Consider the following 14011-nt stretch of genomic DNA (forward strand, 5'->3'; position numbering starts at 1 on the left):
CCAGACAGCTGATCTTTGTGCTCCACCCTCTTCTCTTAAAAAGGGGGAATCACATCAAGTAATCATTCATTCATTCATTCAGTCAAGTGTTTATGGAGCACCTACTATGTGCCAGGCACTTGCTACTGGCCATAGCGGTGATGACTCATCACACCACAGGAACTAAGTGCTTACCATGTGGTGTCGTTTTTCATGTCTTTGTTCAGCTTGTCTCCTGCAGATGGGGAAAACAAGTCTCAAAGAATGATGTCTCTCATCACTGTCAGGCAAAAGCAAAGCTGGGTCTCGAACCTGAAACTCTCTTTCCAAACCATGGTACCTCCTCTAAAGTCTGTGCCATTTTCAAAATCATTCTCAAATTCATTTTTCTGAGCAGCCTCTCTTTTGAAGTGGGGGTGTACTGGGTGTAGAAAGGTCTGTGGGAACCTTAGAAAGCTCTGGAAAGGGGTTCAGTCTGCTAAGCATCTGACTCTTGGCTTTGACTTGGGTCATGATCTCATGAACCATGAGATCAAGCCCTGGGTCAGGCTCTGTGCTGACAGTGTAGAGTCTGCTTGGGCTTCTCTCTCTCCCGGTCTCTCTGCCCTTCCCCAACTTGTGTGTGCTCTCAAAATAAATAAACATTAAAAAAAAAAAAAAAAAGAAAGCTCTGGAAAAATTCACTGATGTACAGTGCTAAGATGATGATAGGTGTATTTATTTTTTCTTTTTTTTTTTACATTTATTTATTTTTGAGAGACAGAGTGAGAGAGCGCGCCAGCGGAGGAGAGGCAGAGACAGAAAAGGAGACACAGAATCTGAACTGGGCTCCAGGCTCTGAGCAAGCGTTCAGCAAAGAGCCTGATGCGGGGCTCGAACCCACGAACTGTGAGATCATGACCTGAGCCGAAGTCGGACACTTAACCGACTGAGCCACCCAAGCACCCCATGACAGGTGTATTTAATCCAGGCGGAGAAGGAAGCCTTTATTGAGGGCCTGTTGTACGCTAGGTGGGGTTCTAGGAGCCTCACGCAGCTCAGTGGTGGAAGACGACAGGCACACAAAAGCACAGGTATCCTAAGGGAAGTGTGTTGGAGAAAGCTGCAGCTAACAGATCCTGGGTGCTGGCATCTGGGGGAAGGCACCTTAGGAGGAAGACCCATGGGCAAAGGTGTGGAGCATGGAAAACCCAGACTGTGATGGGGACCACCTGGAAGCATATTACGGCCTAATGGGAACTGGGGTCGGAAAGCCATGATATTAAAGGAAAAAGCAATTAGGAACAAGAGAAAACTGTTGAAGCAGAGGAGGACACTTGCTTCGAGCAAGTCTGGAAAGCCACACTGGCAGGAGAAAGAGACTGGGGGCTGGGAGAGCAGATACACCAACTTCTGCCACCTGCCAGGTAGGCAAGGATGAGTGGGGACAATGGATAGGAGAGAGAGGTGACGGATTTTCAGGACTTATTGGAAAGGAATTGATGCTACTCAGCAACTGGGGGGCTGAAAGCAAGATAGAGGGAGAGAGTGCTCAAATGGGGGCAGCTGGGCATGGTTAGGAGTAATTCACACCAGGAATCCTTGGGCCCTACACTGGCTCATCCCCTAACTTGCTGTTGACTTTGGCAAGTGCCAGATCTCCTGCTGCCCCACTGTTTCATTGGTTAAATAAAGGCAAGATATCTCCAGGGCTTGCTGGGAGGACCTGAAGAAATTTATAGATACAATTTCTTCCTAAACAAATGGGAGGAATTAGTGTTAATAAATGCCCGGTGGAGTCTAGTTTGTAAATGTGAAGATGGAAACATTTTCAAAGAAAAATATTTTGTAGGGGTGGTAGGAGGAAGAGGGAGCCAGAGTTCAAAGTAAATGCACCCTGCCCTCCCCACCCCCCATTCTGCTGGTGTACCTGACTCCCAGGGACATCTCTGAAGGCCAGCCATCCTTTGGCTGCATTCCATATAGTGTGGCTGTTCTTTTTAGGATTGAAAGATATTTATTTACTTGAGATGCCACCTCCAGGAAGGAGGTCCTGATTGAAGGGGGCCTGCGTAAGCAGAATCACCTGAGTGTCCCCGCAAGCCTCCTACTATTCAGATGACCCCTCAACTAAATCCCCTGTCCAAGACTGCCAACACCTCAATAAACAATCTAATTGGCTGCTTTCTGTTCAGGGTTTAGGTCTTATTTCAACACCAAATTGTGTAGGGTACTAATATACAATTCTTCCACTTCCAGAATGTAAAGTATAAAAGGGAAGAAAGAGGGGAGGGAGAGGAAGAGGAAAAACAACTTTTTGAAATCAACATCTCTTTTTACATCCCTGTATTTCATTAAAATGTTTATTATTAACATTAATGTGAAATTCCCACCAAGCTGACTTTAATTACCTGAAACTGCGCCAGGGACCCCTGACTGCCTCCTTGGCACCATAAGTAAAGTGATAGAGAGACACCTGCATGAGGCAGGCAATGACCTGATGGGGAAAGTTCCAAGATGAAACTCAGACCCTCAGTGCAAGACAGGGTATCCTGCTCTGTCCCCAAACCACAAAAGCCATTTTCAAAAACAACACTGATAAGACCTCTCTCTCCAAATGTTCCCTCTCCACATCAGAGGAGACTTTATCTCTGTACTTTGAGGCAAAACAGAATTTCCCTCTACCAAAAGACACAACGTCTGTACAGAAGCGGATTTTTACTGTATTTACTAAGAGGAAACTAGAGAATGACAGACTGGCCTGTCCTAGACTAGAGACTGTGGACCCCTTTCCCTCCTCCTCCTTGCTTATCTTGTCTACTTTTGTTTTCCAGAGGCTGAGGAGCCCAGGACCCAGGACACACATTTTCCCAGCACTGGGCCAAGATGAAGACCTAGTTAGGAATGTGGTCTGGGTTTGAATCCTAATTCTGCTACTCTCTAGCTGGGAAATCCTCATGACTGAGCCTCAACTTCCTGATCTGTAAAATGGGGACGATGCTTTGTGAGCATCATTTGATCTGGACAGATGGGGGATGGACATCAAGCTGAGCCACCTAGAAGTAAGAATACCAAGGAGCAGTGTGGAGCCCTGGCCTTGCAGCAGCCATGCAGCCCTGGGTTCAGATCTTGCGTGCTGTACTTGCTAGCTCTGACCCAGGCAAGTTACTGCATCGCTCTGTGCCTCAGTTTCCCCACCTGTAGCATGAGGATAATAAAAATACTAAATGAATCCCAGCCAAATATCTTAAATATCCCTAACTGCCCAGAAATAATAACCACCCCCGCTGCCGCCTTCGTCCAAGCTGCCACCATCCCTCGCCTAGACTATTTCTGGGGCCTCCTTCCTTCTCTCCCTGCTCCCACCCTTACCTGCTACAGTCCCATTTCCAAGCAGCAGCTGGAGTGAGCTGTTCAAAATGTGAATCAGTTCTTCTCTCTCCCTGGCTTGAAACTCTTCCATAACTTATCTGCCATGGACTTAGATTAGAATACAAACTCCTCACTGGGGCCTATAGAGTCCAGCCAATGCTTAAGGCCTTATGTGGGGGGGGAGGGGGGCATCTCTCCCCAACTCTAGGCATTTTGAGTTTTCCAGTGCACTAGACTTTACCCCACCACAGGCATTTACAAGAGCCTGTTCCCTTTATCTGCAATCCCTTCCCATCCCCCCACTCCTACATCTTCTCAGTGGGATCCTCCCCGCACCTACTCCCCCAAATTTTAAAGTAGATCCACCCCCTCCTTGCTCTTCTTCCATATAGCATACATCATCTTTTGCAAAGATAAGCTTATTTGCACATTTTATTATCAGCCTCGCCTCCAAGACTAAAAGCTCTAGGAGGGCAGGAACTTCGTTTGTTTTGTTCTTAGTATTCCCAGCACCTAGGCCTGTGTTTGGCGTAGAGCAAAGCTTAATGGACATTTCTTTCTTTTTCTTTCTTTCTTTCTTTCTTTCTTTCTTTCTTTCTTTCTTTCTTTCTTTCTTTCTTTCTTTCTTTCTTTCTTTCTTTCTTTCTTCCTTCCTTCCTTCCTTCCTTCCTTCCTTCCTTCCTTCCTTCCTTCCTTCCTTCCTTCCTTTCTTTCTCTCTCTCTCTCTCTCTTTCTTTCTTTCTTTCAAGATTTTATTTTAAGTAATTTCTACACCCAATGTGGGGCTTGAACCCACAACCCTGAGACCAAGAGTCCCACGCATGATCCACCAACTGAGCCAGCCAGATGTCCCTGGATATTTCTTGAATGAGTGTTTACCTGAGTTTCCTTGTGCTTCAGATGAATATAACACATATGAAAAGGCTTTGATAACTACAAAATGTTTCACACAAAACAAAAATAACAATTCCGTAAGAATGGAAATAACTTACTTTGGGATCTAGAGGCAGGAAAGAAAGAGCGATAAGAATTAGGAGGAAAAGGCAAGGAAAAGCAAGGGTGGGAGAAAATTCAGGATTAATGAGATGGAACTAGCGGGTTCCCTCAGACAAACCTGCCGGGCTGGTGGCAGGAGATGGGTCTGGCCTGGCTGACTGGCCAAAGCTCACCCATTCCACACCTACCTTGGGTGATTCTAGAGTGGCCTATAGTGCAGGTGCATTCCTGCTGAGATGACGTGCTTGTCCAAGGATGGGAAAGCCATCTCTGTCCTCATGCAAAACAGGCCACTGCTGACACTGAACCTGGTATTGTTGTCAAGCCACACTTTCTTTTTTTTCTTTTTTTATTTTTTTTAACGTTTATTTATTTTTGAGAGACAGAGAGCGTAAGTAGGGGAGGGTGGAGAGAGAGGGAGACACAGAATCCAAAGCAGGCTCCAGGCTGTCAGCACAGAGCCCAACGGGGGGCTCGAACTCATGAACCATGAGATCATGACCTGAGCCAAAGTTGGACGCTTAACTGACTGAGCCACCCAGGTGCCCCTAAGCCACACTTTCTGAAGGGGAGTGTTCTTTTAGATGCAAGGAAGCAAATTTTGCCACCCCACGATATGCCTCTTTGGCATATTGATTATTTTAGGCTGATTATTTTTAAGAAACTGAAGACACAAGAGAAGGTCTGAAAACCGAGTACAAGTTACCCTTTTGTAAGAGATATTTACACTTATAAGGGAAATCTCTAGTTGTAAGGGTGTCTCTGTTTCAGTACCAGGAAGAGGGGGATGACTCTCGATCTCTAGAAACTTATCAGTGGAGAAGGCAGGAACATAAATCTGCAATGCATAACAGGTTCATTTTCCTTTACTGAGCTTTTCCTGGTCACCTCCCCTCTCATAATTGATTCCTCACCACTACCTCTCCCACCCGCCCCCCCCCCCCAACATCTTTGTTTTTAGCTGAAGATATTTAAGGTGATGGCTTTGGATATTCAGGGAATTACTCGGTATTCCGGGGTGTTCCCCATGTATACAGGAAGTATACATGTTATTAAACTTTTGCTTGTTTTTCTCCTGTTAATCTGGCTGTCAATTTGATTCTTACACCAGCCAGAAGAACCTTAAAGGGTAGAGTAAAATTTTTTTCTCCTCAACACAAGGAACCTTCATGTTGTTTACATTCTGCTCACTTAAAGCCAATGTCATCCATCCATTCATTCATTCATTCATCAAACATGCACTTGAGCACCTACTCTGTGCCAGGTACAAGATCACTCACTGCCTGTGTGGTACTGACAGTCTAGCATCTTAGCTTTCATGGAAGAGGAGGTAGAGTCAGGACTTAAATAGTATTTACATAGACCTGGGGACCAGGCTGAGTAACAAGAATAAAGATAACAATAACAGAAGCTGATATTTTTCTGCATGTACTCAGTTGCATACACCGTGCTAGGGGATTTATATTCATTCTTCTTTGAGCATTACAACAGTTCTTCAAAAGTGATGTCAATACTCCATTTTTCAGATGAGGGAACTGAAGCTCAGAGAGGATAGGTCACCTGTCCCAGGTCACAGACTTGGTTCAAGTGACAGGGCTGGGATTTGAACCTGGGTCCTTTTGGCTCCAGAGACCATCCATGCTCTTTTCCTGATCCCACAGTATACTTGACCTAAATCCCCAGAGCAACTTCGGGCACTTTCCTCTCTATCCTGAGGTACTGTGCACTATCTAGACATGATATTCCAGGACACATGCAGATATGTAACCCCCAAGCCCCATGCATATCTCAGCCATCTGTGATTAACAGAGCTGAACGCTGCCATTTCTCAGAAAGATTCATCAAGGACCTAAAATATACTGAGCAATGATCTTGAACTTCCAGAACTGTGCTAACATGGTAGTCACTTGCTTCCTGTGATTATTTAAATCCGGTATATCTAAAGTAATTTGGATGAAATACAATTACAAATTCAATTCCTCAGTTCAACAAGCCATATTTCAAGTGCTTAATAAACACAAGTGCTAGTGGCTACCATATTGGACAGTTCACATACACATCATTTATATTATCATAGAAAGTTCTATTGGACAAGTGCTGTTTTGTAACATCTAAGCTGTGCAGTTTTGTCCCATGGATCCCATCCCCCCACCTCCAACCCCCACCTGCCATTCATCTCTTCAAGCTCCAGCAGCTCCCAGAATTCCCAGGTCAAAATCTGAGTGAAACCAGGGACCAAAAATACATACTCAAATCTCAAGAAGACACAAATGCTGGTAAGGATGTGGAGTAACTGGAATGCCCAAATACCGCTGGTGGGAATGCATTTGGAAGACAATTTGCAGTCTCTTAAAGAGTTAAACATAAATTTGTCGTATGACCCAGTAATTTCACTCCTCTACCGAAGAGAATTAAAAATACATGTTCACGCAAAGACAAGCACATGCAAATTCAGAGCAGCACTATTCAAGATAGCCAAAAAGTGGAAACAACACAACTGTCCATCAACTGATGATGAATGGTAAACAAAGTGTGGTCTATCTATACAACAGAATATTATTTAGCAATAAAAAAGAACAGAGTACTCATACCTGTTATAACATGGATGAACACTGGAAACAATATTAAGTGAAAAAAGCTGACCCCAAGACCACATACTGTATGATCCTATTTATATGAAAAGGCCAGAAAAGGCAAATCTGTAGACACAGAAAGTAGATTCACGGTGTCCTGGGGCTAGGAGTGGAATCAGGAAGTAACAACAAGGGCACAAAAGACCTTTTTGGGGGCAATGGAAACCTTCTAAAATTGGATTGTGGTGATGGTGGCACAACTCTGTAAATACTAGAAACCACTGAAATGTACATGTACAATAGCTGAATTTTATTTTATATTTTATTTTATGTGAACTATACCTCAATACAGCTGTCTTTAAGAACTCAAAAGAAATCAAGAAGTAGGGAAAGCTACCATTTATAATCATAAAGCTCATGGGAGCTTTCTTTTTGGAGCTCTCTTCATTTTAGTACTGGACCATCACAACACTAACAGACATTTATGGACATGTCACTGGGTGTCAGGCCCCACGGTCAGCATTTTACCAGATGTGGTTACTAGGATCCCCATACCACAGATAGCAAAACTGAGAGCTCACAGAAGGTACTACGCTGGCCCAAGGACAGAGTATGGCAGAACCAGGGTTCAAACTCGTGTGTATCTTGCCTCTTAAAATCCACAGTATGCAGCATCCAGTTTTCCCAGCAATGCTTGTGGAAGCTCGGAAGAACCAATTCCATTCTGTGCCCTTGAAATCTTGAGCAGGTGGCTGGTTTCCCTCCCTTGTGTCACCTGACACCTTGCCGGCCGGGACCCATGGGGTCAGTTTCAGATGATTTCTATTCTAAAGCAATGTTTTGTGCATTTCTTCCCCCCTCCCCCCTTGGGGTTTATAAACTCTGTCTTTTCTGTATCAGGTTGAAACTTAGAATACAGGTTGTCAGCCAACATGCCAGGCATTTTTCTAAAAATAGCCCAAATTGGTTAAGCCATTTTTAAGCGATGGAACAGTCAGGAGAGGGGAAAAAAAAAAGTTGTTGGGCAGGAGGAGGAGGGAGGAATTTTAAAGGTGATTTCAGAGGCTTTTTTGGAACAGCTTCAAACTAAATATAAAAAAGATCTTGTCTGAATGAGAGGAACGTGGACCAGTGGCTACAGATGCTGGCCATGGGATGGCATGTGGTTTTGTCTGGTGTCCTGGGCTTCAGTCTGGCTGCTCAAGGTGAGCATTTCAACACCTCTGTGTAAGGGTGTCCAGAACATCCCAAGTGAAAGGGTTGGGAGCAGGAGTAGGTGGGGGAGGGGAAGAAGGCAGAGAAAAGGACTTTCTTCAAGAGTTGGGAGGACACGGGAAGGCGGGGATCTCAAAGGGCAAACACAACCAAGGTTGGTTTTCTGCTCTCTCTCAGGCAAGACCACCTAGGTGCTGAGGGTCTTGCCCTATTCAGTCAGACTCTCATTTGAATGCTCATTCATTCAAATGTGCTGACTAGTTCCCAACAGAATTCAGATAGTATTAAGGAATGAAGGGGTGGGGGGCATGTGAAAATGGGCAGCAATATTCAGCTCTGGCTGGTGTCACATGGGATTGTGGGCCCAGGAGGGTGAGAGAGTCTGATTCTACAAAAGAGCCCGAATCCAGATTTTTAATTTGAAAATCCCCCGATTTTTAATTGTTGGCAACAAATTCAGAAAAAAATTTAACAATGCAGTCTGTGCCAAACAAAACAGATTTACTGGGGAATTTGGACCTTGGCCTGCCAGTTTGCAAACTCGGGTCTAGCCTGTTAATTACATGGGATGGAGAGAATAATAACAACGATGACTTACATTTACAGTGCGTTTATGATGTTCATGGCCCTGTGCTGAAACAACCCTGTGAGACAGGCACTGTTATTTATCTTTTAGAGAGGAGCACATGGAGGCACAGAAAGGTTAAGTCATTTGCCCAAGGTCACACAACTGAGGTGCCAGGGCTGACTTCAAGCCAGGAGTCTGGCTCTAGAGCCTTGCTTTAACCACAAAGTGATTGCAAGCTATGTGACCATTGGTGTGACATGTCCATGCTGTCCTGAAATGAGAGACCCCTGGAGATGAGGGGGTCTTTAATACTGGCCAGATTCATCAACCCCACCTTGTATAAGCCCAAAGAAGTTGGGGAGGAGCCCAAGGCTGAGAGCAGCATCCAGAATGTAGGTTTATTTCACTGTCCACTCTGTCCTGGGACTGCCCCAGGCCCAGCTGACCCTAGCAGGTCTTTAGGAGGATCTATATGGCTTTTCAGATGAGTGTCCCCAGTTTGTGCCACCCGCTCGTGGGAATCAGCTTCCCTCCCATCTCAACATTCTATGGGGGTGGGAGGCACAAGCTAAGCCACAAGGTAGGGCTGACCACGAATTCTGCCCTCCAGCCAGCATTAGGTTCCTAGGCCCAGCCTGCTCACCATCCCCACACCTCCAGTTCCTTCCTTCCAGGATCCCAAACAAGGAGCCAAGGAGCGGGTTCACAGCAAAACGCTCATTACCATTTGCATCCCGCTTTTTTCTAGCAGATGTGCGGCCATTACAATGGCAGGGAGAAAATAGAAAGAAATTTCAGAATTTGTTCTCCAAAGATATTCAAATTAGTTAATCAAGGGGCTTATTATTGCTTCTCCTTTCCCCCCACCCAGCTATCCATGAGGATAATTGATCAGCTGCTAATAACTGATTATACTTCACAAGTGTTTTCTTATACCCATTACTAGCATGTTTAAAGACATTCTGTAAAGTTCTAATTATTTCAAATTGTTCCACTGTAGAAAACACCTTTGGAAGAGTCAGTTGTTGGCCGTGCCAGGGATGCCTATGCCGGGTCAAAGCATGTTTGGAAGCCATGATGAACAGCCTGGGTAATCCCATGACTCCCCCCCACCCCCCCCAACCCCCCCCCCCCCCCCCAGCCCGGACATCTGCATCCTCTCCCTCTTCCCTCAACCCATTCTCCACAGGGCCACCAGGATGCTGTTCCCTAATCACCATCCCTTAAAGACAGGCCAGGTCTCAAACTCCTTAGCACACACTGCATTCATTCATTCACCCACTCATTGATTCATTCACTCATTCTTGTCTTCACTCACTCATTCATTTTTTCATTTAACACAATAGTTTTCAGACTTTTGTTGTCTCAGGACCTGTACCAGTGCTAGGAAGTCATGGGGGTCTCCCAAAGGAAGGCGATAGTGCTGGCCCTGGGGAGTGAATCAAGAGTGGGGGTCCCCAGGTGGGGAACAGGGGAAGCACACTCCAAGCAGAAGGAACAGCAAGTCCAAAGGCCCAGCGGTGAGGAAAGGCATGGCAGATCTCAGCAGGTGAGAAGAGAGATGATGGCAGCAAGTGTGCCTGAGGATCCTAACAACACAGTAATGATAACAACAATCAAGAACAGCAGATGGCTACCTAAGTCCACTGTGGACTGGACACCTTCTTAGCTTCTCCCATTTATTACATCATGTAGCCTTCCCAACAGCCCCACTAGCTAAATACCACTGTTATCCCTGCTGTAGAGTTGGGGAAACTACAGCCTTGGCAAGTCAGCACTTGCCCCGCATTTGCCCAAGGCTGGTGCTGTTTAAACCTGCACAGGCTGGCTTCGGCGGCTGCAGGCCTGGCTCCTCGCTGTTTGTTCTAGAGTGCTGCTATGGGGCGGGAGAAACAAGGCCCTTGATTCCTAGAAGCATGGTTCCTCGTGAATCTGTGACACCGGGACTCTCCCTCACAGCGCTGCAGGGACAGGGAGTGAAGGCAGTGAGTGGTCGGCTAGAGGAGGTGGCGGGGTGAGCATGCGGACCTGAGTAGTAGTGTGGGGAGAGACCCTGGAGGGTGTTGGGTCCAATGCACACACCAGACTAAAAGCCGCGCACCAGGCTGCAGGGGCACAGCAAGTGCAAGGCTGAAGTCTCTTAAGCAGATGGAGAGTTAAGTCAGGCTCACGAGCACATGCACATGGACACACACAGCCTACCTGCCCCTCTTTTGCCTGGACTCCTCCAGGATGTGGGGCTGGGATCCACCACCTTCAGAGGTGCTTCTTTCTGAAGATACAAAGGGTCAGATGACTGGCTGACAATGCCAGGCAATTCCCTGGATGGTCAAAAAAAAAAAAAAAAAAAAAAAAAGAAAAGAAAAAAAGAAAAAGAAAAAGAAAAGAAAAAAAAAAGAACTAATCTAGTGGCCAAAAAACATCAGAGGTCAAAGGAATAGCAGGGTTGAGTGGACATCCCGATTTGAGCAGCTTCAGAGGGTGGGGGCAGGCAGAAGAATGTCTACCATGAATGCGGGGAAAGGCCCTCCCTTTGGAAGGTCAGTGACAGGAGTGTGAGCGTGTGAATGAGCAAGAAGATGAAAGGATGATCCTTCAGGTAACAGGCTCTAACTTGGTTTTGTTGGACAGAATGGGAATCTGTCTCCATTCCCATTAAGTCCTGAGTGATAATTGTTGAATTAAAAAGAACGAGTGAAATAAGACGGCAAAGGAAAGGCCACAGAGCAGGAGGAGGAATGTGCACTTTACCTAATAAAGGACTGTGTCCAGAATCAAAAACTCCTAAAACTTCATTAAGAAAAAGAGGGATGACTTAATAGAAAAATGGTCAAGACACTTGAACCAGCACTTCCCCCAGAAGAGGAGATTCTAACTGTAATGAGCACATGAGAAGATGCTCAGCCTCATTAGTCATCAGGGAAATGAAAATTTAAGCCACAACACGATACCTCTACACACACAACTGAATGGCCAAAATGAAAGGCAGGCAATACCAAGTATACCGAGAATGTGGGGCAACTGGAACTGGCCTACACGGTGCGCGTGTCAAGTGAAAAACTACCTGGCAGTGTTTACTAAAGCTAAACATGCTGCCCTGTGGCCCAGCAATTCCACTCCTGGGTATACACACATACCTCAGAGAAATATGTTCAGCAAAATAAAGTCTTGCTCTGCAAAGTATGGTCATGGGCCAGCAGCACGGCTTTAATGAGAACTTGTGTCAAATGCAAAAAACTCAGGAGCCACTCCAGACCTACTACATTGGGGTCTGTAGCTCTACAAGATCACTAGTTGATTCATGAGTACATTAAAGTTTGAGAAGTGCTGGTCTGGAACATTCATAGAAGCACTATTCATAATAGCCCCAACTGGAAACAATCCAAATGTCTATTAACAATAGAATGTATAAATAAATTTGAAATATACATTTACCCAGTGGAATACTACAGCCACGAGCATCAATGAACTACAAAGACAAACAACAGTATTGATAAATCTTACAAATGTAAAGCAAAAGAAGCCAGATGCAGAAGATCACACGCTGTATGATTCCATTTATATAAGGTATGAAAACAGGCACAATGAATTTGTGTGGTTAGAAGTCAAGAGAGTGATTATATCTGGGGGGTAGTGATAGGAAGGGGTACAAAGGACACTTTTGGGTGGCTGAGAATATTCTGTTTCTTGATCTCAGTGCTGGTTCCATGGGTGTGTTCAGTCGTGGCAATTTGTCCAGCTGTATACTTATGATTTGTGCACTTCTCTGAATGAGTGTTCTGGGAGGATGAGGTAGGAAGAGGGAGAGAGCTGAGGGGAGAGAGGACCAGCTCTTTTCTTGCTGTCCAAAATATTCTGGAATCTGCCCACTCTTGCCATCTCTGCTGCCACCACGTCCTAATCATTGCTCGCCTAGACTGCGGTGGCCAGTCAGGGACTTCCTGTTGCCTCTCCCTCCCAACAATCAGTTCTACCACAGCACCCAAGAGTGTTTTCACAAACATGAATAAGATCCCATCACTCCGAGGCTGAAAATTCTGCCATGATTTCCCACTGATTCTGATGCTGATGTCCCAGATTCTACCCAGGGCCAGCGAGCACAGTGTGGTCAGGCCCTGCCACCTCTCTGTCCTCATGCCTCCCGCTCTCTATGATCCAGCCACTCTTTCACTGGCCAAACATTTGACTACCTCAGTGCCTTTGCACCTGCTATTCCCCCTTGCATGGACTTCTCTTCCCCTAAATTTTCCTACAACCGCTTCTTCAGGCCTTCCCTGTCAGGACTAAATGAGACTCTGTTCTTATTCTCTTTTGGCCCCTGGTGGCTTCCTTCACAGTGCTCCTGATATGCCTCTGTTTGCTTCTTGCCATCTCCCCTGCACAACGTTGATGGCAGGGACCATGTCTGTCTGATTCGGTGTTGTGAGCTGGCTGTAATGACACCTGGCACATGCAACGCTTTCCTCCTCGGGCAGAAGGCACAGAGCTGGCCCTCCCTCCCACTGCTTCAACCCCTATGCTCCAGAATCCTCTTCCTTCCTCATCATTTCTCATCTGCTCTTTGTTTCTGATGTTGTGGATACTTTGAGTTAGTAATCTATTTACTGAGGTAGAACATCCCTTCAAAAAGGTGCATGCTGCAGGTGCTCAATAAATACCTGCCAAAGGAACAAGGCAAGAGGCGGGCTCAAGTGCTAAAAGACATATTTACAAAGCATTCCCAGGCACCTCCTGTCATGCAGTTGTCATTGATTTTAATGGCTGTGGCACAGTTTGGTTGGCCTACTGTTAAAGTTTTGAAAATATGTCCTTGAGGGACATAAGAAAATGAGACAGAAAGGCCAAGTTTAAAAACAGAGTGACTCAGTGAAAATATCTGATTGATGGCTTTTAGGTTGTGGGGTGACTGGCTCTGTGGATCCCGGCGTCCTTAGCCAACCTGAGAAAGGGCCAGGGAAGCGGGGGGAGGGGGATTTCACTAAGGTTCCGGGGGTCACAGGGGCCCCACAAAAAAGACTAGAAATGGCTTTTCAGGGGCCTCAGCTCCCCTGAGGGCTCAGCCCTGGAAGTGATAAGCTATATTAGAGGGCAGGACAAGAACTTCTATAAATAATTTTTTCTTTCTCTCATTCGCAAGTTTCATTAGAAAGTGTGACATAGGTAAGATCTTTTACTATGTCCTTTGAGAAATCCTGCCCCAACTTTGAGGGTGAAGAGGGTCTAGAGACCCCTAGAAACCTTCCATCAAAAATGCAGAAAGGAACATTTCTTTCCTGCAAACTGGCAGGAAGGCGCTGTGCAAGGCTTTCCCACAGGTCATCTTATATAT

The 14011-nt window shown here is 45.7% G+C and overlaps 1 protein-coding gene across 9 annotated transcripts in view; it reads right to left on the reverse strand.

Moving 5' to 3' along the window:
- The window catches only part of CUX2 (cut like homeobox 2), a 283575-nt gene that overhangs the window by 116339 nt on the left and 153225 nt on the right, over window positions 1-14011 (reverse strand). The window contains exon 2 of one of the 9 annotated variants that reach the window (XM_058691235.1): window positions 10885-11003. The exons of the other annotated variants lie outside the window; for them this stretch is intronic. The gene's annotated coding sequence lies outside the window, so the exon portion shown is untranslated. The remainder of the gene's footprint in view (window positions 1-10884; window positions 11004-14011) is intronic. 9 annotated transcript variants of the gene reach the window in all.

The sequence above is a fragment of the Neofelis nebulosa genome, chromosome 11 (genome assembly GCF_028018385.1).
Source record: "Neofelis nebulosa isolate mNeoNeb1 chromosome 11, mNeoNeb1.pri, whole genome shotgun sequence".
In the NCBI taxonomy this organism is placed as follows: Eukaryota; Metazoa; Chordata; class Mammalia; order Carnivora; family Felidae; genus Neofelis; species Neofelis nebulosa.